This window comes from Apostichopus japonicus, chromosome 14 (assembly GCF_037975245.1).
Source record: "Apostichopus japonicus isolate 1M-3 chromosome 14, ASM3797524v1, whole genome shotgun sequence".
Lineage (NCBI taxonomy): Eukaryota > Metazoa > Echinodermata > Holothuroidea > Aspidochirotida > Stichopodidae > Apostichopus > Apostichopus japonicus.
In genome coordinates this window covers 822,228-845,428 of record NC_092574.1, presented here as the reverse complement: position 1 = coordinate 845,428, position 23,201 = coordinate 822,228, and the positions used below count along the sequence as shown (strand labels likewise).

Sequence of the window (23,201 nt, the reverse complement as noted above, 5' to 3'; positions counted from 1 at the left end):
AACTACCTGTCCAGAAACAGGTTATCCCTTATCAAATTATTATGCAAATACTAATCAAAACATGCAATACATATTTCATAAACATTCTTAGTGATACCTGCATCTACTATTGAGATGGTTGGGTGACAACAGACAGTTATTTTCTATATTGTTTCTATTATTTATAATATCAGCCTGGAGGGCAGTTATTTAATGATACTAAGCAGTCACATGTACATATGGGATAAGCCTATGGCCTTTTTACTTCACACTAGGTGGCTATCCAATTCACACCAGTACATTCTTTTTGGACATTTTTTTTAAAAACATTTGGAAGACCATTTCAACATGAGGGGAAAAAGAATTGATTTCTCCTAGATAAAAATAATAACCCCATCTTACTTTAGCCAGACAGGGCTTGAATCCATAGGTTTGCTTGAAGACAAGTTCCCAACAAAAAGGAGTTGACCTTCCATGGCTGATTGATGATTCAGTTTACAATAATACAATGGCACCCCTGCTACCATCAATAAAATTGTCTTTAACTTTCATTTATTAACTAAACCTGATTTTGAATTAATTTTAGATAACTTAATTTTTACATTTTTTGCCCTCCAGTTTGAAAAAGGAAACGATACTACCATAGCACAAACAACATATATGTGGAAAGGTTGCTCCGTTTCATTGCTGTCTTAATCACCCCCCCCCCCCCCCCGGCTCCGACTACCACACCCCAAATTATATACACGAAGAGTGCATTATTGAAAGTTTCTTTAAATATAGCCTTATCATGCAGTAAACCTGTGCTACTGCAAACTGAAAATGCAATTCAAAGATTCTCCCTCTTCACTTTCAACACTTTCATTTCTCCTTCTCTATCCTTCGCCTCACCACCCACCCACCCCCCCCACCCCTGGTCCTTCCAACTATCATCCATAACTCCTGCCAATATCAAATTCAGTCACCTTAACATCCCCCCATAAAGTGTCAGTCAGTCAAGCACCACAATGTTTGTAGACCAAGAAATCAACAACCGAAACCCATTTTTAAAACTTTAAAGCCCCATCAAATAAAGATGCTGTTTTTTTCTTCTTTTTCTCTTAACAAGATAAACACACAAACACCAAATCCAAAATATACAAATTCCAATTCCCATTTTGAATATTCTTCAAATTTTGTTTGCCAAGCCACATTAAAAAAGGGAGTGTTATTCTTTTTGGCCTTCCCCCATCTTTGTGTTTGCATTGCAACAAGGTGTAGTTTTCTATACTAAAAAAACCAAATGAAATCAAATAAAACTTAAATAAAAGATGATTACAGCACATGCAGGAGAAGAGTGAGAGCCCTCCCAAATACTACCGGCTTATGTATACAAAAGACTTTTTTTCCGAAATCCTTTTTCCGACATCGTGGCAAATCGAGAGTTACTTTTCACCCCCGCTCCACCATCCACGCAGGAACCCACCCAGACCCCCCTGCGGGGACGATTTATTCTGTTCCAGTTTCTCGTCCAAGGAGGGTAACTCTATATGGTTCAGAGCTATGTCAAAGAAGAGCGGTTTGCACGGTGACGGCTTAAAGTCCAGTGGAAATGTGGTGAAGTTGGGCTTGGCGGCCAGGTCCTGCTGGTTGGCGTTGTACTAGCTAAGCCATTCCGCCAGCGGTCGATTGTCCTTCAGACCGAGTTGCGCCATTCTTTGCTGATGGAAGGTTCATTGGAATCTGAAAAATGAACGCAGAGAGGTTCTTGGTAAGCCATGTTTTTTTTTTAAGTATTCTTGGGTGGAGGGTATTTTCTATGGGTGAGGATAATCCGGAGGGTGGGGGAAGTCAATTCAATTAACTGTGAGAAACGTCATTGAATTAGGAACCACCTAAGGCCTATTCTCATCTTTGTAGTAAGTTTGTCACCTTGAGCTACGTGACAGTTCATAAGTAGGGGGGGTATATTCGAGTGGAATTTGGGATTCGAATCCCTGAATAGAGAAAGTTTACAAAAACTTGTTAATTTGCAGTCATTTTTTGTTATTGCTGTCACAAACAGAAATGGATACCCACTTTCTATTATTTGTAGATGACAGAGACTGGTTCAATCACAGTCTACAAGGCCAGATAAACTCTTTATATTTTGGCTTTCAATTTCTTTATTCTGACAAATTTCGATAGTACAAAAAACGGCAGTTTTGATCGGGCTTTTGATACTTCCTTGTGATCCCTGGACATCATACATTCAGCTACAAGCAAAAATAACTGTTGTCTGTCCTGTCCACCAAAATAATCCTATTGTAATATTTTCAGACCCTAAGGGCTAATAGGTCTCTTCCCCCCCCCCCCCAAAAAAAAAGGTGTGAAAAGGGGCGGTGCTGCTTCCAACCGAATGAATCTTTTCACTCATTGTTTAACCAAAGAGAAAAATTTGGGAAAGAAAACAACAGATTATTAATATAAAGGCTATACTTCTCTGAATCATTGTCTATGCTCTGATGGAATACATTTGTTCCAGTAGCAGGGTTCAATTCCAAGGTTCCAAATGGACACGGCAGTTTAATCTGCATTTTCCTGACGATCAGACCCAAAAGAGAACATCAATATGTCTTTCCACCGTTATCCCAAAGAAGAAACCTTTCAGAAACTCAAGGGTACTAAAGGGATTTCTTCCTTTTAAATTAACCAGGGTCCTACACAAAATTAACAGGGTAGTAACATGATGGTCTCTGCCTGATTCCCCCTCCCCCCCATCCAATTTCTTTTCTTAATTTTTTGGTATTCATCCTTTCATATATAGTCCATCTTGCATTTTGCCTTTTGAAAAACAAGAATCCTTAATCTTCATCCAAAGCAGCAAAAAGTTTCTTTCCAAACACAGTAAATTGATTATTATTATTATTATGATTATTATTATATTATTATTAAGTACATACCTAGAATGGAGGCCACCTGAGCAGAGTACTTCAAGCCGTTGATATCTTGTGCAAGAGTGTCCAATTTCTCTACCTCCACCTATTGATTAAATGAAACCAAAATCTAATCATGATGTCTTCCACATCATTTAGGGAGTGTCACTACCCGACAAGCCCTATAGGGTTTTTTAGTACACTTCCTTTCACAAGTTTTGTTTCTTATCTCCTTCTATGTCATATGTCATACTTATGTTAAAATAGAACAAAAATAAATAAATGAAATGAAATAAATGAAATTAGTTACCTTTTTTTTAATTTGAGAAAAAGTTTTGTTTTTGTTGTTGTTGATATCATATCAAAAGGAGTTTAACCCCTGGTCGACCTGGCGAGAGGTCCTTACGGGGGATAATAAGTTTGTTTTTATAGAATAGACATTTTTTTCTTTTTTCTTGGAAAGGTTGTCTATGTTCAGTCAGGGAATTGCTGGTAAATGAAGTCTTATATATTTACATTGGACAGGATAGAGCCATAATCATACACGAGGTCAGAGTCGAAGAGCCAATTAGGGAGGGATTTCTAAAGGAGAGGAATTTTTTTAAGTACTGAGAATTGTGCAGACGGAGTGGTTTCTATTGTTTGGGTAGGGAGTGGCTGTGGTTTCTATTGTTTGGTAACAATATAATCTGTATATATAAGTATACTTGGGCCTAGACCCATTTAGGAAAGGATTTTTTTAATGGAATGAGACTTTAAGTAGTAACAATTGTGAATACAGAAATGGTTTGGTTTTTGGGTAGTGAGTTGTTGCGACTTTGTATTTCAGGGGGAGGTCTTCAATCAAAGGGTCGTTCTCGAGGTTGCTTTTGTATAACTTGGTGTTGAATTCTTCAAGTCGGGTGAAAGTAGATTTTGTGTTTCCTGCACGGAGAACGTACAAAGTAGCAATATAGGTAAGGATTTTGAGTGCGAGTCGATAAGCTGTGGTGTGGATTCTGTTTAAAATTTGTTTATTGGGATTAGAAATTGTTATATATCAGTATCACGCCATCTATTTTGGTAAAGTTGTTGTGACCTGCATGTGACCTGATGAAAATAAACAGTTCAATATGGCCGCATGTGCTGTAAACACTTAGCATTTGTCTTCTTGTTATATCGCTAGGAATCAGGATAATCCTCCATTAATCCAGGGTATAACAAACTGGCGACGAACTAAGGAAGAACCTATAATTTAACCCAGAATATTTCTGTATTGTAAACATGGCAGTTTACGGGAATATCGGGCCGTTTGACAACACAGTCGAAAGCTTCGAAGATTACGCAGATCGCTGCGATGCCTTTATAGTGGCAAACGATATTGCCGAGGCGAGACAGGCTAATTTTTTTCTCGCTATGGTGGGCGCTGACACTTTCAAGCTCTTGAAAACGGTATGTAGCCCAGACAAGCCGTGTACACAGACGTACGCGCATCTGAAAACCATCCTGAAAGGACATTTTTCACCGAAACCGATCGTGATCGCTGAACGTTTTAAATTTTGGGCTGCTTCACAGTCTGAAACCGAGTCAGTTGCAGACTTTATTGTTCGCTTGAAGAACTTAGCAACCCATTGCGATTTCAACGCATTTCTACTGGAGGCACTGCGAGACAGACTGGTCTCGGGGCTGCACACAAGATTTGTGAAAACTCAAACGCAGCTACTCTCAACCGCTGATCTGACGTTTGAAAAAGCTAAAACCAAGTGTCTTGCAGACGAAATGGCTGGCATAGCAACAAGGGAACATATCGATGCAGGAAGTTCTGTGAGTACAAACAGATTGAATTGGCGGAGCCCTCAAGGTCAAGGACGAAGGGGTCAGGGGACTAGAAACAACAACAAGCACAATAGGCCTAATCAGCAACCCTGGCAAGCTAACAGTGCACAATCATGCTATCGCTGCGGGGGAAGCAACCACAAGCCCGATGATTGCAGGTTTCGCGAGGTAAACTGTCATTCGTGCGGGAAGAAGGGTCATATTCAAAGAGCTTGCCGATCTGGGGCTAAGGGACCTCAAAGCCAGAACAGTTCGCAGAATCAGACGAGGACAGGGGGTCACCGCAACCACTCCATCTCAACTAGCTATAGGCCTATGGAGGATGGTGAGCCTAACGTTAGTTCTAGTAATAAGGACACTAATGAACAGTATGTAGATAGTGTTAATACTGATGAAAGTGATTTACATTATGGTTTATATCATACATTATCAGGTGTAAAGACCAATAAGCCGTATTTGATTACGTTAGTGGTAGGGGACACTAATGTTCCAATAACCATGGAAATTGACACCGGTGCGGCTCGTTCCACCATTTCGGAGCATGTGTACAAGTCCAGTTTGGCCCATTACCCCATAAAGGATACCAATATAACCCTACGTGGCTATTCAGGTGAAAAGGTGCCTGTGATAGGGAGTATTGTAGTCACGACAAAGTATGGAGATTCTAGTTGTAGGATGGATTTATTGGTTGTCAAGGGAAGCCGTCCATCCCTTTTCGGCAGAGACCACTTGAGTAAAATCAAACTAGACTGGGAGAATATTTTTGTGGTATCTGAGCCAAAACCAGCAAAGGTTGGAATCCAAAATTTGGGGAATCCTGTGTCACCAACCTTGGAAAATTTGTTGAGTCATAATCAGAAAATATTCTCATCAAGGGAAATGGGTATTAAGGGATTCTCTGCTAGGTTGAGGGTGAAAGCAAAAAGTAGACCCAAATACCAAAAGAGTAGGCCAGTGCCTTACTCATTGTTGTCAAAGGTGGAAAATGAATATGAGAAACTTATCAAGAATGATATAGTTACCCAAATCAACTATAGTGAATGGGCCTCACCAGTTGTGCATGTACAGAAGGGAAACGGTGAAATAAGAGTATGTGGAGACTACAAAGCTTTGAATGATTGTATTGAAGATGAGGGATACAAATTACCAAATACTAATGATTTATTTGCAAAACTGGCACAGGGAGGTACACACCCTAAGGTATTTTCAGTGCTTGATTTATCTGGTGCTTTCAATCAGCTGTTTCTTGATGACGAATCAGCTAGGCTCCTAGTAATGAATACACATAAGGGGTTACTGTCACCAAAACGTTTGTGTTATGGGGTGAAAACTGCACCAGCTATTTTCCAGGAAACGATGGACAAAATATTATCTGGATTAGACAATGTATTTTGTTACATAGATGATATCTTGATTGCAACTGAGAATGAGAATAGTCACCTTAAGGCCCTCGAAGCAGTGTTTGCGAGGTTAAACATGCACAATGTTCGGCTGAATGGCACAAAATGTCAATTCATGAAATCAAAGATAAGGTATCTTGGTCATGAGCTCACCAGTGAAGGTGTGAGCCCTTTGCAGGACAAAATCGAGGCCATACAAAAGGCACCTCGACCAACCAATGTATCTGAATTGAAGTCCTTTCTGGGCATGGTGAACTATTATGGCAAATTTGTAAGGAATCTCTCTTCTCAGATGCAACCATTGTATGCCCTACTGCAACACAACATTAATTGGGTCTGGAGTGATGACTGTGAGCAAGCTTTTGTTAATGCAAAGAATGCTTTAGCTAGTAATCAGGTGCTCACCCATTTTGATCCAAATAAACCTCTAGTGTTGAGTGTGGATGCTAGTCCATGTGGACTTGGAGCTGTTTTGGGCCATCGATATCCAGATGGTTCAGATCGCCCCATAGCATATGCCTCTAGGACATTGAGTCAGACCGAGAAGAATTATGCCCAAATCGAAAAAGAGGCGCTTGCCATTATTTTTGGGATCAAGAAATTCCACTTGTATTTGTATGGCACTAATTTCACACTTATCACAGATCACCAACCGTTGACTAAGATCTTCGGACCAAAACATGGCATCCCGGCTTTGGCGGCAGCTCGGATGCAGAGATGGGCAGTGTTATTGTCCGCATATCAGTACAATATTGAGTACCGCTCTTCCGCAAAGAATGCAAATGCAGATTTGCTCAGCAGACTCCCAGTTGGGGAAGCCTCTAGTGGTGACCCAGAGGAGTATTTTGTTTTTGAGACAGTCCTAATGGAAACCCCTATTACTGCGACTGAAATTTCAAAACATACAGACAAGGACCCAGTTTTAGCCAAAGTTTTAGAGTTTACTCTATCTGGCTGGCCAAATCATTGTGTGGACCCTGCCATACAACCATACTTCACACGCAGAGATGAGCTATCCCTGGAGGATGGATGCCTTATTTGGGGGCGTAGAGTAATTATTCCATCCAAATTGCATGAGATTATCCTGAGTGAACTTCATGAATGTCATCCGGGCATGAGTCGGATGAAGGCACTTGCTAGGTGTTATGTATGGTGGCCAGGTTTAGATAAGGATATTGAGGATAAAGTTAGGCTGTGCACGCAATGTATACAAGTGCAGAAGGCGCCTAACCCTGAACCATTGCTGTTATGGCCATGGGCCACACAGCCGTGGCAGCGGGTTCACATAGACTATGCAGAGGTCAAAGGTCAGAATTTCTTGCTAGTGGTGGATAGCCATTCAAGGTGGTTGGAGGTATTACCAATGAATACCACAACAAGTACTGCCACGATTAATGTGTTGAGAACACTTTTTGCATGTTATGGGTTACCCATTCAGCTAGTAAGTGATAATGGTCCTCAGTTTAGATCTGAGGAATTTCAGAACTTTCTGAAGTCCAATGGTGTGGACCATACTCTCACTCCTCCATACCATCCAGCTACGAATGGGCTTGCAGAACGCAATGTTCAAACTTTCAAGAATGCTTTTGCTAAGTCAAGTGGGGAGACATTGGGTCACAAGGTAGCTAATGTTTTATTTAGTCTTAGAAATACCCCGAACACAACTACCGGGAAAACTCCATCAGAGTTATTTCTTAAAAGATCCCCAAGGACTAGGCTCTCTTTAGTGAAACCTAGCCTGCAGAGGAAGGTGGAAAAGAGACAGGATGCTGCAAAACAGCAAAGGGACCGCAGTTCATCAGTGCGGCAGTTCGACCTTTATCAACCAGTGAGGGTGCGAAATGTTAGAGGGAGGAAGGATCGATGGATTCCTGGTACCATAGTGAAAGTCAAGGGGCCTCGTACATATATTGTTAGGATCCCTGGCAATAACCGTAGGTTTGTACACTCAGATCATCTTATCCCTGACGATACTGGTGCAAATGCTATGGCTGGAAAACCAAACATCAACTCCCCTATGGATGATGATGTTGTGCCAGTTCCAGTTAATGTACCTCAGACAACTAGGGAATTAGGGCAGAGCTCTAACTTGGATCAGCCAGGACCTTCCACCACATCCCCAGTAGTATCTGGTAGTCCTGTCCACACAGGTCAAACCCCAGTTGTGGTAGCAGAGTCACCTGCACCATCAGCTACAGTAACCAGGTCAGGCAGAGTTGTCAGACCACCCAAGAGGTTAGAGATCTAATTATACCCTCAAGTTGTTAGTTTTGTTTGTTTGATTTGATAAAAGATTGATTGATTTAATAAAAGTTGGGTTGTTTAATGAGGAAAAATATTTGATTGTTTCATCATCTGGTAGGAAGGAGTGTTATATATCAGTATCACGCCATCTATTTTGGTAAAGTTGTTGTGACCTGCATGTGACCTGATGAAAATAAACAGTTCAATATGGCCGCATGTGCTGTAAACACTTAGCATTTGTCTTCTTGTTATATCGCTAGGAATCAGGATAATCCTCCATTAATCCAGGGTATAACAGAAATGGTAAGCAGGGAGATGCTCCCGTAACTGAGAATCATTTTTACTTTGGATTTATAGATTTGGATAATTGTTTTCGGAGGGAAGTTATATTTGTGTGAGAGGATTTGAATGGATTTAAGGTGGAACCAGCAGCGTGATGCAGTTCTGTTACAAAGTAGATTAAACGATAATTTGCTATCGAAAGTGGTACCGAGGAAGGTTGCATTAGGAGTAGCTGTGATTGAGGTGTTGAAAGATTAATTTTGGAAATATGGTTATGGTATTTTGAGTTTATTATGGAGAAATTGGCTAGGTTAGATTTTGAGGGATATATTTTTGTTCTCCACATCGACCACCAATTTTCGAGATGTGTAATTGCTCTTTTAATATTAGTTCCGTCATATAGATATTTTTACTGGTGCTCCAAATGGCTATGTTGTCAGTGTACTGACTATAGTTGCATTTAGATATAGGGGGGATGTTCAAATCATTAACAAATAGGGTGCAGGGGAGGGGGCTGAGAACAGCGCCCTGTGGAGTACCTGCACCAAGTGGAATAGGTTTTGATTGTTGGTTGTTTTAGCATATTTTGGCATTGCGCTCACTAAGGAAAGAGGAAAGAAGTCTGGTGTAACTGGAGGGGAGATTAAAGTTAAGTAGTTAAATTCTTATGCCGTTGTGCCAAGTTTTGTCGAACGCCTTTTCGGCATCAAGGAAGAGGGCAGTGGTATCATGTTTTTTTATGAAGCCGATGCGAATTTCTTTGGAAAGGTGGAAAGTTTGGTTTATTGTAGATTCGTGTGCGCAGAATTAGCCTGATTGATACGGGCAAAGTGATTAATTTGCTCAAGGTGGTTTCTGGTGCGGTTATCTATAATTCTTTTGAAAATCTTACCTAAGGCTGGTAGGAGACTAATTGGTTGATAGTTTTGAATTTTGGTGTGTCTTTACTTAGTTTCGGTATTAAAATCATTTTGGCAGATTTCCACAGGGTTGGGAAATGACCCAGTCTAAGGAGTTCGTTAAATAATGGGAAAATATGAGAGTTAATGAATATCGGAGGCCCACGGAGGGGAATCTTTTAGCATTAGGTCATTTATGTTGTCAATGACAAGACCAGGGGAGGAGGCATTTTTGCATATTTAGTAGCACTATACCAATCGTTTATATCTATTTCTTTGAGTAGAGGGATGTTTTGTTGAGACATCCATAGAAGTCGGGGATAAAGCTGGTTGCATTACAGATAATTGTACGGTCTATTTTGTGTTGGAATCTGTTATCGTAGGGAGGGCCATCTAAGATATTGAATATAGTTTTCAAGTATGATTCAATAAGCTTTATTTGGTCTTGAGTTTTTGTGATCAGGTTACCTACTTTATCTCTAAGGCATTGGTCTGTATTACCTGTGTTTGGGTTGTAATGGGTTTATGATATTTTTTTAATTTTTCCAAAAGTGTTTTGGGTTTTTGTCATTAATGATTGAATCGCATTTGTTTCGGATTCGGTTTTGGTCGACCGCCGATATTTGTCTATTTATTTGTTTTTTAGGTTGGTTAATTTAGGTTTTTAGAGTTGGATCTGGGGAGATCATATAGGTTCTATGTAGGCGACGTCTGAGTTATTTAGTGTAAGAATATTCCTATTTAGTTTTGGATTTCTGTTTTGTTTTTAAGGGGCAGTGTTTTTTGAAGGTATTAAAGATATGTTGGGCAATGCTGTCACAATATATGCCGATGTAATTTAGCTTGTTGTTGTGGTAATTGGCAATAGTGTTGTTTGTTATGATCCCTTTTTAAATGATGTCCAGTCTGTTTTATTGTTATTATACGTTAATTCGTTATTTTGGATGCGACTGAGGTTTATGTCTAGCTCAAAAAGGAGTGGAAAATGGTCACTGATTAGGTCATCTTCTAGGATTTGAATCGAATGAGTTTTAGTTGCAAGGTGGTTTGAGGTTATGGCATAGTCAAGTAGTTCAGTATTATTGTTTATTGGGTTTATCCTAGTTTTGGTATTTTGGTTAATTATTGTTAAGTTGTGTTTATCACATATTTCTAAGAGGAATATGCCTTTTGCAGATATTTTGGTGCTACCAAAAATGATGTGGTGGGCATTTAAATCTCCTAGTAGTATTGTATTTTTATTAGAACTTTTTTATTGTGGATATGGGCTCATTTGGGGACTATAATAGCTAATAATGTGGAGAGGTTTATTGTCTCTTTCGAGTACAATTTCAATTGTTTGATTGGGTTGGGTTTGGGAGGAGGGTGGCTTTGAGGTTGTTTTTTTCAGCAATAAGTACTCCTCCCATAGAGCGAGAGATATCGTGTCTGAAAGTTTAGTAACCAGGGATGCTAAGGTGGGAATTTGTATTTAGTTTAGTTTAACAAAATGATATCCGGGGAGTGGTTGGCGAATATACTAAGTAGGAGGCTTAATTTTGGAAGGATACTGTTGATGTTTAGGTGGAGGAACTTGACCGAAGGAGGGAGTGTGCTTGTCATGTAGGTGATTGAGGAGGGCTAAATATTGAAGGTTGGTGGAGACGTTCCATAATTACAGTTTCTGGGATATTTAAGTTTAGGTGTTTTAGTGCTAACACGGTGGCGTAACTGGCAAGGTCGTCAGATTTAATATTAATGTCGGCTTTTTGGAAGGTTTATTGTACTAATTCAATTACAAAGGTTGCGATATTAAGTTTTTCTTCAGTGACGATTTTATTCGTTATTTCAATTTTAGGGGTAAAATTGGTTACATTCGCGTAGGTTCTTTGTTCTTGTTGTTTGTTATTAGCTTCAGTTTTAGCTTCTTTAAATTTTGGGCATCCTTTGTAAAGGGCGGCATGAGTCCCTGAGCAATTGGCACATTTTGGGTTTTCTTTTGGTTTGGGACAGTCTTTAACTCTGTGGTTTTCGCCACATCTGAGACATCTGGTTTGATTTTTGCAAGTATGGTGGGTGTGTTCAAAAAGTTGACATTTGAAACATTGAGTGATTTGTGGGGGTTCGTGGTATTCTTCTGTTTTGTGTTTAGAGTATCCTAAGTAGAAAACTTGTTTGATTAGGGATTGTTGAGGCTCTTGTTCTTCAAATGTCATTTTTACTTTCCAAGTTGTATTGTTTGTGGCATGACTAATGAGTCTTTTAGTTTGTATTGGGGTGTATTCTTGGTCTTTGAGTTCTTGTTCAATATCTTTGATTTGAATTTCAGGGTTTATGCCACAGGCTACTATGGAGAAGTTTCTTTGTCATACTTTTTGGGGGATCCTTGGTTTCAGGAGGATATTTGCAGATTTAGGGTCATGGGGGTGATTAGGATGTCGTTGCTACGAAGACGGTTTATATTTGAGATCATGGCATTTGGTTTTTCTTCATTGATTAGTTTAGCAAGGGTTATTGGGTTTTTTGATAGTTCTGGTAAGATTCCTGATACAATAATTGTTTGAGCGGACTTTTTGGTGGTTGGTTTGGAGTTAGGAGATGGGTTTATTTCAACGTAGATTGGACGTTGTCTTTTTCTGCTATTTTTGTACAGGGATCCAGTCATTAATGTCTATGTCAAAATCAGAGAGGTTTAGGTTTTCGACTAGGGGGGCGGTTATAGGTGGGTAAGGGGTTGTCATATTGGCAAAACAGCCCTCTCCCTACGGGTTTTAAATGGCTTCTATACAATGAAATTGATCATAAACTTCACTTACCAGAAAGAATTAGCCTCCAGCCTAAGACGGCGGACGTAAAGAATAGGAACTCCTTTTGAAGAGACACACTATGAATAGAACGTGTACTCGACAGCGTTGTGTTGGTATCCTTGACGCGTACGTTTTGTAAATGGCGGGTAAGTCATAGAGTGAAGGATGATGGGGTGGTGCTATGTCAAAAAGCTAACTGTTGACCAACATAATCCTCAGATCCCTAATGAAAGGAGAGGAATGCAAAAGAAATTAGCCAGTTTTCTTCAAAGTAAGTTTCGTACACTTAGCACAAAACACTAATTAGCAAGTAATTCCAACAAACATAATTAAATATATATAACATTTTTATGAACCTTTCTTTCTTATGACTAACCTTGACTGTATATTGCAGCTTTCCAGCTTAGCTGGTGTTTTTCCATCAAATCAGCTCATCTTTGAGTTTTCTGATCTTGACAACAATCAACTGTCTTTTTAATTTACCACAACCCAGACCACACTAATTGGCAACTCTTTCCAACAATCTAAGGCAACAATCATCAATTTAAGACAACCAAATTACTAATTACAAAATGATTCCAACAAACTAAGGCACCGGGTCTCACTAATTTAGCACAAAACAGACCACACTAGTTAGCAACTCATATCAATAAACTAAGGCAAAACTTATAAATTTAATACAAACACACCACACTAACTACCAACAAATTATCACAGTACTCCTCTTCAATTTAGCACAAACAGACCACACTAATTAGCTACTCATTCCACCAAACTAAGGCACAATGTCTCTTTAATTTATCACGAAACAGACCACACCAAAGTACCGACTGGTTCCAACAGGCTAAGGCACCGTGTCTCGTACATTTAGCACTGATCTTGACAAGCAACTGTTGAGAGGACAAGACTGATGTTCATGATACTGGCTTACACTGATGTTTCCCTTGAAACTTAATTTTTCTCCAATTTCTGTTAAATCACCTCCAGATAACACTTCCAGATCTTTCTGTAGAGGACAGGCTTGAAGGATCTTCTCATATTTGGTGGAGTTGAGATCTTTACCAAACAGAACGTTTCCTCTCACAGTATCATTTTGGATCCAAGCTTGTTGAGCAACATAGGCCAGAGATCTCTGATGAAAGGAGAGGAATACAAAACAAATTAGTCACTTTTCTTCAAAGTAACAGCAAAAGTAAAAAAGTCAAACCCTGTTAACAACCAAACTGTCAGCCGTGAGACAAAACATGTATACTCTTCTAGAGGGGCAATTTGTGAAAGAAATGGAATTTTATGGTCAGATCAAAGTTATTGGACACTGGTTTGAACAACTCTCAAAAAAGACCTCACTAAATACCAACTCGTTCCATCAAACTAGGTACAATGTCTTATTAATTTTAGACAACCAAAATACTTATTACAAATTCATTCCAACAAACTAAGGCAACGGGTTTCATTAATTTAGCACAAACCAGACCACACTAATTAGCAACTCATATCAATAAACTAAGGCAGAACTTATCAATTTAATACAAACACACCACACCAATTACCGACTGGTTCCAATAGGCTAAGGCTGAGGTCTTATACATTTAGCACAAAAATGTCTCCTACATTTCTAATTAAAAACTAATACCAATAAACTAAGGCACCATGTCTCAATAATTTAGCACAAAAACAGACTACATTAATTAGCATCTCATGCCAATAAACTAAGAAACCAGTTAGCTTCATTTTGATGTTGTCATGGTTGCTTGGAATGAGTGGAATGTGTCACTCTGTACAAACTATATCATGGAACTTGTTCAGCCTTTCTGTAAGAATAGTAGTTTAGCACAAAAAAAACAACATCAAATACCGACTGGTTCCAACAGGCTAAGGCACCATGTCTCATACATTTAGTACAAAAACAAGAACACACCAAATACCCACTGGTTCCAACAGGCTAAGGCACTGTGTCTCGTACACTTAGCACAAAAACAGACAACACCAAATACCGACTGGTTCCAACAGGCTAAGGCACCGTGTCTCCTACATTAAGCACACCAAATACCCACTGGTTCCAACACGCAAAGGAACCATGTCTCGTACATTTAGCACAAAAACAGACCACACCAAATACCAACTGGTTCCAACAGGCTAAGGCACCGTGTCTCCTACATTTAGCACAAAAACTGACCACACCAAATACCAACTGGTTCCAACAGGCTAAGGCACTGTGTCTCATACGATTAGCACAAAAACACACCAATTACCGACTTTTTTCAATAGGCTAAGGCACCGTGTCTCGTACATTTAGCACAAAAACAGACCACACCAAATACCGACTGGTTCCAACAGGCTAAGGCACCGTGTCTCATTCAATTAGCACAAAAACAGACCACACCAAATACCGACTGGTTCCAACAGGCTAAGGCACCGTGTCTCCTACATTTAGCAATGATCTTGACAACAATCAACTGTTGAGAGGACAAGATGTTCATGATACTGGCTCACACTGATGTTTTCCTTGAATCTTACTTTTTCTCCAATTTCTGTTAAATCACCTCCAGATAGCACTTCCAGATATCTCTGTAGAGGACAGGCTTGAAGGATCTTCTCGTATTTGGTGGAGTTTATGATCTTTCAACCACTTGTTCTAAACCTGATCCAGCTTCATTACAGACATCCAAGACTCACAATTTTCCTTCAATTTTCCTCATCTTCTTCTTTCACCTGAGACAGTATTGTAAAAGATAAGAAGATTTCATATATTGGAAAGCAGATAGACATTGCAACTAGACTCATTTTTATACACTCCCTCCCTCCCTTCCTCCCCTCCCTCCCCCTGACTACCTAAACAACCCTGACTGCTGCCTCATTGATATAACTATGTATAAACAAATGTATATGATTGTGGTTTAATGGCAGAAATAAACGAAACAAATACCAGAGCTTAAATATTTCTGTGTTACTATAGTAAACTGCATACCCAAACGGAAGCATTACAGAATCTTCAATGTCTCAGACCTCCAGCAGGATGTTACAGTCACAGTTCATGGAGTCTCCTTGTGAATCAGTGTGGCCAATGCAATGCTGTAAAGACAAATATCAAAGCAATATGTATATATATACCTTTGGTGTGAATTAAATTTTAGTATTTTTTTTTTAAGTAGTTTTACATAAGATCATCTTCCAGTTTGCGTATGCAGATACCTTTTTGATGAATGTTTACAAACATGAATAAACTGTACCTCTTTTTGTTACTAAGTGCCTGTTTATTTTTAATACTTGCAATATGACTCTTTAATGAACCTTACTAGACATTGCTATCAAACCTATGGAGTACTTTGTAAAATGCCAAAACTTCCTTTGATGTATATTGTTCACTATAATGGTCAAGCTGATTGAAAGGAATGAATTCAATACAATTTGAGAACATTTCATCAGCCAAACAATTTGGAGAGCATGTACTAGTTTAAACAAACTTAGCAAGCACATTTCAAGAGGAACTGGAAAATTGAAAAATGTCTGAAATAAACATCATTCTTGAAACGAGAAATTTGACAAGTGAAATAAGGACCGACACTTAAGCTACAACATGTACACTTAGCAAAGATGAAAACTGGCTTTTCAGCCATTACACAAGTACCAACAACATATTAGTATATTCATGGTAAACCCTCATGTGCTCCCATGACTTCTAGCACCTGTGTAATAATATTCTATATCAACAAGGACAGAGATACTATATATTGTACTTATCTCTCAATACTATTAATATGTGTTTACCATGAGTTGTGTTCCTCACAACTTTCAATCAATGTTTTCAAATTAAAAACCAAATTAAAGACAATTACTCAACAATGAGAGGTCGACTTAGCAAAGTTTGAATTTGGTTTAAAAATAATCAAAGTTTCAGTGAAACAGTTCTGCAGACCATAAAATCATGCCTTAGGCATCAAAAGAAGGCTATGATCTGATAAAGATATGCCGAGAGTCGGACCAATACTGTTAAGCCTAGCTTCAGGTCAAAATTATGCTAGTTGATCAAATTAATACATGTATATCAATTTAGTTGCCTACGCTAGGTAACATCAGCTTGCATGGAGAGTTTTCTCCATACTTGAACCATCACTAACATTTAACAACTAGACCACAGAGCTAGGCCTAATTGCTTGAGAATTTCATTTTACAAAGTACCGTTGCTTGTATAAGAAGCCTAGGATAGGCTAGTTCGTCCTCATCTCTATCTAGCCTTCGCTTTGGTAGGCTAGCCTAGGTTTCCCATTTATATTTGGTGGTAGGCCTAGCCTGGGGCCATTTGTTCCCTCCCCTAACAACATTATTTTCCTCCCACTTAAAAGTTGAGTAACTTACCTCCCCTACATCATAGGGGAGTCAAGTACGTTTTCAATGGAAACTAACATTTTCAGGGGAGTTAACTAAGGTTTTTCATGTTGGCATATTGGCTAGGCTATGTGGAAAGAATAGATGTTGTAAGTGGAATAACTGTAAGAAAAGATTTAAAGGGAGAAAGGTAAAGTTAAGGTTGAAAAATAACATGGTTAAGGAAACTAACATACTATTTTCAAGGGAGGAGACTGTTGTTCTGTAGGCTCTGACTGCATATTCTTGTAGAGTAAGCTAAAGAAAATTGTGATAGTATGAAAATAGAAAATGTGACCAGGTATCTTCCTTGTGTAACTGTTCAGTGATTGGAAGATAAAAAGTGTTTGTGAATAGGCCGGATTGTTTGCATAGGATTGTATGCGAACATGGGGTAATTTACATGCGTGGAATTCATAGTGGTAATGGGTCGTTTGCTTGTAATGGCATTCATTGTGGGAATGAAATAACATAGACAATTTAGCCTATAGGTATGCCCTCCTTGGTTCCTCTCCTTGTTTTCCTATTTACCAGTTTCTTCAATTACTACAAGTACAAGTGTCTCTTTGAAATATGTTCCTTTCTTTCACCAAACTCTCCTAAATCACAAGACACATTTACTACGTACAGTTGCTTCACTACCTAAATTCTGCTTCACTACCTAATGGTTAACGCCGGCGTCTCCCAGTCATGAGATCCCCGGTTCGATTCCCCGCCGACAGCAATGTGTGTCGTCTGGCAAGGGTGTTGTTCAATAACAACTTCCTGACATGGACGTTAAATGGATGTGTGCCGAGAGATTGGCTTCGGTCAGCTTGCGAGTCTACAAGCCTCCATGGCTTCTTTCGCGAGTTCCTGCTTGCGGGAAGATCACATATACATACATACATACAAATTAATTCTTTCCACAGCCAAGCCGTCTTTCTTTCCTCCCCTGAAAAACGTTGGTTTCAACCCCGAAATATAATTTCAGGGAGGAAACTATTGTTTTTATTCTTGGAAGTTGGAGAAGAAACCAACGGCCTTGCCAGTCATGATGGAAAAAAAAAGGAAAGAGACTCGTACATTTAGCACAAAAACAGACCACACCAAATACCAACTGGTTCCAACAGGCTAAGGCACCGTGTCTCCTACATTTAGCACAAAAACTGACCACACCAAATACCAACTGGTTCCAACAGGCTAAGGCACTGTGTCTCATACGATTAGCACAAAAACACACCAATTACCGACTTTTTTCAATAGGCTAAGGCACCGTGTCTCGTACATTTAGCACAAAAACAGACCACACCAAATACCGACTGGTTCCAACAGGCTAAGGCACCGTGTCTCATTCAATTAGCACAAAAACAGACCACACCAAATACCGACTGGTTCCAACAGGCTAAGGCACCGTGTCTCCTACATTTAGCAATGATCTTGACAACAATCAACTGTTGAGAGGACAAGATGTTCATGATACTGGCTCACACTGATGTTTTCCTTGAATCTTACTTTTTCTCCAATTTCTGTTAAATCACCTCCAGATAGCACTTCCAGATATCTCTGTAGAGGACAGGCTTGAAGGATCTTCTCGTATTTGGTGGAGTTTATGATCTTTCAACCACTTGTTCTAAACCTGATCCAGCTTCATTACAGACATCCAAGACTCACAATTTTCCTTCAATTTTCCTCATCTTCTTCTTTCACCTGAGACAGTATTGTAAAAGATAAGAAGATTTCATATATTGGAAAGCAGATAGACATTGCAACTAGACTCATTTTTATACACTCCCTCCCTCCCTTCCTCCCCTCCCTCCCCCTGACTACCTAAACAACCCTGACTGCTGCCTCATTGATATAACTATGTATAAACAAATGTATATGATTGTGGTTTAATGGCAGAAATAAACGAAACAAATACCAGAGCTTAAATATTTCTGTGTTACTATAGTAAACTGCATACCCAAACGGAAGCATTACAGAATCTTCAATGTCTCAGACCTCCAGCAGGATGTTACAGTCACAGTTCATGGAGTCTCCTTGTGAATCAGTGTGGCCAATGCAATGCTGTAAAGACAAATATCAAAGCAATATGTATATATATACCTTTGGTGTGAATTAAATTTTAGTATTTTTTTTTTAAGTAGTTTTACATAAGATCATCTTCCAGTTTGCGTATGCAGATACCTTTTTGATGAATGTTTACAAACATGAATAAACTGTACCTCTTTTTGTTACTAAGTGCCTGTTTATTTTTAATACTTGCAATATGACTCTTTAATGAACCTTACTAGACATTGCTATCAAACCTATGGAGTACTTTGTAAAATGCCAAAACTTCCTTTGATGTATATTGTTCACTATAATGGTCAAGCTGATTGAAAGGAATGAATTCAATACAATTTGAGAACATTTCATCAGCCAAACAATTTGGAGAGCATGTACTAGTTTAAACAAACTTAGCAAGCACATTTCAAGAGGAACTGGAAAATTGAAAAATGTCTGAAATAAACATCATTCTTGAAACGAGAAATTTGACAAGTGAAATAAGGACCGACACTTAAGCTACAACATGTACACTTAGCAAAGATGAAAACTGGCTTTTCAGCCATTACACAAGTACCAACAACATATTAGTATATTCATGGTAAACCCTCATGTGCTCCCATGACTTCTAGCACCTGTGTAATAATATTCTATATCAACAAGGACAGAGATACTATATATTGTACTTATCTCTCAATACTATTAATATGTGTTTACCATGAGTTGTGTTCCTCACAACTTTCAATCAATGTTTTCAAATTAAAAACCAAATTAAAGACAATTACTCAACAATGAGAGGTCGACTTAGCAAAGTTTGAATTTGGTTTAAAAATAATCAAAGTTTCAGTGAAACAGTTCTGCAGACCATAAAATCATGCCTTAGGCATCAAAAGAAGGCTATGATCTGATAAAGATATGCCGAGAGTCGGACCAATACTGTTAAGCCTAGCTTCAGGTCAAAATTATGCTAGTTGATCAAATTAATACATGTATATCAATTTAGTTGCCTACGCTAGGTAACATCAGCTTGCATGGAGAGTTTTCTCCATACTTGAACCATCACTAACATTTAACAACTAGACCACAGAGCTAGGCCTAATTGCTTGAGAATTTCATTTTACAAAGTACCGTTGCTTGTATAAGAAGCCTAGGATAGGCTAGTTCGTCCTCATCTCTATCTAGCCTTCGCTTTGGTAGGCTAGCCTAGGTTTCCCATTTATATTTGGTGGTAGGCCTAGCCTGGGGCCATTTGTTCCCTCCCCTAACAACATTATTTTCCTCCCACTTAAAAGTTGAGTAACTTACCTCCCCTACATCATAGGGGAGTCAAGTACGTTTTCAATGGAAACTAACATTTTCAGGGGAGTTAACTAAGGTTTTTCATGTTGGCATATTGGCTAGGCTATGTGGAAAGAATAGATGTTGTAAGTGGAATAACTGTAAGAAAAGATTTAAAGGGAGAAAGGTAAAGTTAAGGTTGAAAAATAACATGGTTAAGGAAACTAACATACTATTTTCAAGGGAGGAGACTGTTGTTCTGTAGGCTCTGACTGCATATTCTTGTAGAGTAAGCTAAAGAAAATTGTGATAGTATGAAAATAGAAAATGTGACCAGGTATCTTCCTTGTGTAACTGTTCAGTGATTGGAAGATAAAAAGTGTTTGTGAATAGGCCGGATTGTTTGCATAGGATTGTATGCGAACATGGGGTAATTTACATGCGTGGAATTCATAGTGGTAATGGGTCGTTTGCTTGTAATGGCATTCATTGTGGGAATGAAATAACATAGACAATTTAGCCTATAGGTATGCCCTCCTTGGTTCCTCTCCTTGTTTTCCTATTTACCAGTTTCTTCAATTACTACAAGTACAAGTGTCTCTTTGAAATATGTTCCTTTCTTTCACCAAACTCTCCTAAATCACAAGACACATTTACTACGTACAGTTGCTTCACTACCTAAATTCTGCTTCACTACCTAATGGTTAACGCCGGCGTCTCCCAGTCATGAGATCCCCGGTTCGATTCCCCGCCGACAGCAATGTGTGTCGTCTGGCAAGGGTGTTGTTCAATAACAACTTCCTGACATGGACGTTAAATGGATGTGTGCCGAGAGATTGGCTTCGGTCAGCTTGCGAGTCTACAAGCCTCCATGGCTTCTTTCGCGAGTTCCTGCTTGCGGGAAGATCACATATACATACATACATACAAATTAATTCTTTCCACAGCCAAGCCGTCTTTCTTTCCTCCCCTGAAAAACGTTGGTTTCAACCCCGAAATATAATTTCAGGGAGGAAACTATTGTTTTTATTCTTGGAAGTTGGAGAAGAAACCAACGGCCTTGCCAGTCATGATGGAAAAAAAAAGGAAAGAGAGAGAGCTTTCATCCTAAGCTAATTTGTCCGGCTGCAAGTTAGATTCTTGAGGATGTGTTACTGTTAGTGTTAAGTGCTAGATGGCATAGCCTAGGCTACAGTATGGTAGGCTACTCTGGTAGGAATTTAAAGACATTTAGGCTAATTAAGTTAGGTCTAGCCTAACTGTACTAGGCCTAGCCTTAACCAGAAAGTATTTATGCCTTAACCAGAAAGTAATTAGGCCCAACCAGCTAGGTCTAGTATTTTGTCGGAAGATATAAAGTGACTTACTTTACTTACGTTAATTGTCTAGTGAATATCATATTAGGCCTAGATTAGCATTCCAACTAGTATAGACGCCAGTGCCTACGTGAGCTAGCCTATCGTTAGGCCTAAGCGATACTATTATATGATAGGCTAGCGTAATTTCTCACGCTCGCTGACTCAAAACAATGTGAAGTACTATCTTGCTCCACAAAACTAATACACAACCTTCGAGCTGGCGAATATATCTGCCATTCACATTCTTTGGCAGTTACCCCCCATACAGAATAGGCTACAAATTACAATTACGTATGAATTGTTAGCCAACGGCTGCCAGGAAGCGTGCTGCACTGCTCGTGTAACCTTTCGTGAGCTTTATATACAGATCATAATTCGCGCTCCGTTGCTTAACCTTTGACCACGACCGTGTGCGTCTATGGCAAGCCATGTGGGACAAACACCGCATAATATATCAACGTATTAATTGAAAAAAAAAAAAATAAACTAGCAATGACATGCTAGATGCATATCCATTTGAAATCATTACATTTACAACGAAACAATTCAACTGGTCTCATAACATAGGCCTAAGGTCATTAAACATGTTGGTCTAAATTATCTTGAGTTCGCTGCGAATCTCGTCACAAAAGTTGTTTTAATGACCAATATATCATTACCCGAATGGGTTGGTCTGGCATTAGGCCTAGGCGGGACAGTAGGCCTACTGTCATGATCAACCCGGGGGGGCCGGGGGGGGGGCGATGGTGTAGGTCTGGCGTATCCATGGGACAGACATTCTAAAGATAATAATTTACAATTTTTGAGGGGGCCGGACTCTTGACATAAAAATGTCAGCCTAAAATTGTTTAGCTAGCTGCATGAACATTTTCAGATACAACGAATTTTGGCAAAAACTGCTGGAATTTTGTGATAAAATGTCACATTTGAGATTTTTTAGATAAATTGTCTGAATTTTTAACCCATTCCCCAATATAAATGAAGGTATTAAATGAAATTCACTGTTTCTCTGATCCATGTAGAGGTTTTGTTCTTAAAGTACAGTCTTACCTTTTTGTGCAGAGTTCTAGAGCATCTGTTCCTTATGCATGTCTTGAAGTAGAGGTTGGGTAAAGTAGAGGTTTGCTAAATTTTAATAGAATCAATAGTTATATCTACTTCAGTTGCTGTAACTGTATCTTAGGTGTCCCCCCCCCCCCCCGCCCTCTGCCAGGTTTCATCTAGGATGAACCACTGGTGCTGTGATCGAGTGGATAAAGGCAATGGCATTTGAAGCAATGAGGTTTGGCAATCAGGAGGTTCTATGTAAGGTGGGTTTATCATCTAAGAGCAGTCTACAGTTTTCCCATCTGAAATGAGTTTCTAAATTTTATATAAAATGTTGAATTGGAAGCCACCCGTAGTGTAAGTTGTGATCCATACGCCTGTGCGGGCTTCTCCCACATTTGTGTTTGGTTAAGCTTTGTAAAAATAACTGCTCATTATTATTATTACAAGGGCCGTGTAACCCCATTCTTATCTTTGGAGTGGGGGGAGGGGGTATCTGCACTTGTTGGATGTGTAGTGCAATTGGACGCCAAGATTAAGAAACAGAAAACCACATATACATAATGTTACAGCTCTGATATAAATCTTAGCTTTATAAGAAACTCAAAGGACAGCCATTTATTTTACCACTCCGTGGAAGCTGGAATCCTTTTTATTTCAACAGTATATATACACACCATAATTGAATGATAATTAAACAGTAACATGAAAGATAAAAGTACTAAAACTGAAAACATGATAAGAAAATGACATCCCTTGATGAAAGTACGGTGAACTGGAGCCTCTGGAGAGAGATGTATACTAATACAAGCCTTTTAATTAGGTT

The 23,201-nt window shown here is 39.1% G+C and overlaps 2 long non-coding RNA genes across 10 annotated transcripts; both read right to left on the bottom strand.

Moving 5' to 3' along the window:
* Positions 1-888: 888 nt before the first annotated feature.
* LOC139979828 (uncharacterized) lies at positions 889-17,682 on the bottom strand. Of its 5 annotated transcripts, none has more exons than XR_011797350.1 (7): positions 16,479-17,682; positions 15,268-15,371; positions 14,843-15,011; positions 13,281-13,431; positions 12,309-12,522; positions 2,901-2,979; positions 889-1,701 (listed from the first exon to the last, which is right to left on the bottom strand). It is a non-coding gene; the product is annotated as an uncharacterized lncRNA (long non-coding RNA). The 5 variants fall into 5 exon arrangements; XR_011797346.1 differs by having other exon boundaries at positions 14,817-15,011; positions 16,479-17,678; XR_011797347.1 differs by having other exon boundaries at positions 14,817-15,011; positions 16,862-17,678.
* A 117-nt stretch (positions 17,683-17,799) lies between these two features.
* On the bottom strand, positions 17,800-22,524 carry LOC139980040 (uncharacterized). Of its 5 annotated transcripts, XR_011797435.1 has the most exons (4): positions 20,668-21,474; positions 20,204-20,264; positions 18,610-18,713; positions 17,800-18,353 (listed from the first exon to the last, which is right to left on the bottom strand). It is a non-coding gene; the product is annotated as an uncharacterized lncRNA (long non-coding RNA). The 5 variants fall into 5 exon arrangements; XR_011797437.1 differs by lacking the exons at positions 20,204-20,264; positions 20,668-21,474 and adding an exon at positions 21,481-22,524; XR_011797434.1 differs by lacking the exons at positions 20,204-20,264; positions 20,668-21,474 and adding an exon at positions 21,539-22,524.
* Positions 22,525-23,201: the final 677 nt, after the last annotated feature.